Raw genomic sequence first — 3661 nt, 5'->3', positions numbered from 1 at the left:
TTTTTTTTTTTTTTTTTTTTTTTGCTGAATAGTATTCTACTGTGAATATATACCACATCTTCTTAATCCAATCATCAATTTTTGGGCATTTTGGTTGTTTCCATCTTACCTAGTATAAATAGTGCCGCAATAAGCACAGGGGGACAAGTATCCTTTTGAATTAATGTTTTTGTGTCCTTTGAGTAGACTCCTAGGAGTAGAATTGTTGGGTCATATGGTAGCTCCAGTTTTAGTGGTTTAAGGAGCTTCCACACAACTTTCCATGGTGGTTGGACCAGTTTGCATTCCCACCAGCAATGCAGGAGAGTTCCTTTTTCTCCACATCCTCACCAATATTTGTTTCCTGTTTTTTAATGTGAGCCAGTCTCACAGATGTGAGGTGCTATTTCATCATGGTTTTGACTTTATTTCTCTGATTATAAGTGATGTTGAACATTTTTTCATATACCTGTTGGCCATTTGTATTTCCTCTTTGGAGAAGTGTCTTTTGTAGCTCTTCTGCCCATTTTTTTTTACTAGATTATTTACTATGTTTTTGTTGAGTCATGTGAAATTTTTTGTGTGATCTTTGTGATCAGTCCCTTATCAGTTTTATTATGTGTAAAAATTCTCTTCCAGTCAGTAAGGTGTGTCTCTGTTTTTGTTAGTGTCTCTTTGCGATACAGAAACTTTTTAGTTAGATGTAATCCCAGCTGTTTGTCTTTCTTTGTTTTGGGGGATGTGCCTTTAAAGATGTTGCTGAGATGTATGTCTTTGTGTAGTATTTTGCCTATATTTTCTTCTATATATTTTATGGCTTCAGGTCTTATGTTCAACTCTTTCATTCATTTTGAGCTGTTTTTTGTGCATGGTGTGAGGTATAGCTTCATTCTTTTGCATGTAGCAGTCCAGTTTTCCCAGCACCATTTATTGAACAAACTGTTCTTGTTCCATTGCATATTCTTTGCTCCTTTGTCAAAATTTAATTGTCCATAATATGTGGGTTTATTTCTGGGTTTATTTATAATCACTGAGAAGAAAAATAAATTAAGAAAATATTTCCACGCATAATTACTTCAAAAATAATCAGTTGCCTAGGAATTAACCTAACCAAGGAGGTGAAGGACTTATATAGTGAAAATTACAAGATGTTATTAAAGGACTTAGATCATGACATAAGGAAATAGAAGGATATTCCACACACATGAATGGGGAGACTCAATATAGCCAAAGTAAGTCTTGCTGCAAAATCGAGTTATAAACTTAATGTAATCCCCATCAAAATATCAACAATATTTTTAAATAAATTGAGCAAAAATATGAAAATACATATGGAAACACTAATATTTTTGAATAGCTAAAGCAATTGAGGAAAAAGGGGAGAAATGAAGAGAGCTTGTTACTAAATGTACTATATAGCAGCAATGATGAAAACAATTTATGGTATTGACAAAAAAAAAATAGAAACATCAAACAATGGAACAGAATCAAAAGCCTAGAAATAAATGCACCTACATATCAACATTTAATTCATGATAAAAGCCCAGGACCATACAATGGTGACTGGAAGAACTTGATAATCATATACAAGTGAGTGAGGTTGGGTCACTCTCTAACTCCATGCACAAAAGTGCATTCAAGAATGGATCAAAGACTTAAATATAAGACCTCCAACAATAAAATGTGTAACAGAAAACATTAACAATGTATTTCATGACATCATTGATAAAGATGTCTTTGGAGACTCCCCCCTTATGGCAAGGGAAACATGCAAGAATAAACAATTGAGATTACATCAAATTAAAAAGCTTTTAGACTGTGAAAGAAAATAAAAGATTAAAAGACATCCTACTGACTGTAACTGACAAGGGGTTAATAGCCAAGATATATTTAAAGACATATACAATTTAACAACAACAAGTGGGCAGTAGATCTGAACAGACAATTCATCGAAGAGGGTATCCGAGGCCAAAAAAGATGAAAAAAGAGTTCATCATCACTTTTAATAGTGGAGATACAGGTCAAAACCACAACTAGATATCTCATACCCTTGAGAATGGCACATATTTAAAAGACCCCCCCCCCAATAAAGCAATTGCTGGAGAGGATGTTGTGAAAAAGGAATCCTATCATACTACTGGTGGGAATGTTAACTAGTTCTTATTTGGGGAAGTGATCTGGAAATAATTTAAAAAACTAAAAATGGAAATAGTATATGACCCAACCATCCCTCTTGAGCATCTATCCAAAGAAATTGAGACCACCAGCCAAGAAAGGACATGCTTTTCAATGTTTATTACAGCATTATTTACAACAGGTAGGACTTGGAAGCAATCTTTGTACCCTCAGATGGAGGACTGAATCAAGATGTGGTGAGCCACACAGTGGAATACTATTCAGTCATAGGGAGAGACGAAGTGTTGCCATTTATAGGAAAATGGGAGTTTTAGGAAATTAAAGCAAGCCAGAATTGCAGACATAGAATTTACATAGGAAAAAACTCTAAAAAGTTAACTATGTATAAAAAAATGATCAGACACTAATAAAGTGAGGTTTGGGGGGCTAAGAGGGAGGGGAGAGGAAGAAAGGGGTGCAAGGGATGGTGCTGGGGTACAAAACAAAAATTCTGTATTTTTAAAGGCAGTTTTTGGTGTCTGTTCTTATCCTTATGGGGCTCCTCCCAATTGTCTCATTTCCAAGTTTGCTCCTATAAACTGCTCAGCCTGCAGTCTAGGCTCTCCTGTGCCTAAGGGTCTTTCGCCACACCCTCTCTATTCTTGAAAGCTTCGTGTTTCTCCATGCTTTGTTGCAAATGAAGTCATTTATTGTGGGCAGTTGTGAGTAGGGACTGACAACCACGAGACTTTTCCTGTGAGCTCAGTGACAGGCACTTGAGCACCTGCTTTTCCAGGGCAGTTATTGTAACCATTGAGGTGAAATGTAACACCTGTTCCTCACAGAAGCTGTATAGGCGTTGCTACTGCCAGTTAAACAGAGAAGTTCCAGCATGAAAACATCCACAGCTGTCAGTTGACTTGACCAGTGGTAACTCCCTGGCCTATAGGAGAAGTCCCTTCAGACTTCCCCTTTATATACTTTCTCAGATGGTAGCTTGAGAAATGGCTCTTTCAGAGCGCCTAGCTTGCTGTGCTCTCTGTGGGGGCACTATTACAGGGCAGAGAGAGGGGCACCCACAAACCCCCAAGTCTGTCTGTTCTAAATAGGTTCAGCCATGCTCTGTATCAAGACAAAGCATATAGATCTTTAATGGAAACTTTTAATATAGTGTGCTATACAGAAAATACAAAGAATAGTTTCCAAATCAAGCACCCAAAGTTACCCATCTCCTCATGGGATGCTGGATCAGACAACAGCAGCCCCAAGAAGTGCTGCAGGACGATCCACAGCTCTCCCAGGTGACCCAGACACGAATGCTGACCGGTCAACCAGTCACTAGCGTTCCAGCTCTCTGAGGCTCCTCTGCAAAGCTTCCCAGCTTCTCTGCTTCCTTTGGAGATTGGCTGCTGGATGCATCTGAGAGCACCCAGTCCCAGCGAGCAGGTCAGTACAGTCCAGCAAATCTGAGAAAGGCCTGGAGAGTGCAGGAGTGAGAGAGTGTGAACAAGCCCGAGAGTGTGGCAGGCCAGTAGCCCTGGGAGAGCTCAGACCTGGTGTCCCTCCC

This window comes from Condylura cristata, unplaced genomic scaffold, assembly GCF_000260355.1.
Source record: "Condylura cristata isolate star-nosed mole 26May11 unplaced genomic scaffold, ConCri1.0 scaffold00004, whole genome shotgun sequence".
Lineage (NCBI taxonomy): Eukaryota > Metazoa > Chordata > Mammalia > Eulipotyphla > Talpidae > Condylura > Condylura cristata.
The sequence above is the reverse complement of the archived record's forward strand: the minus strand, read 5'-3'. Positions refer to the sequence as shown.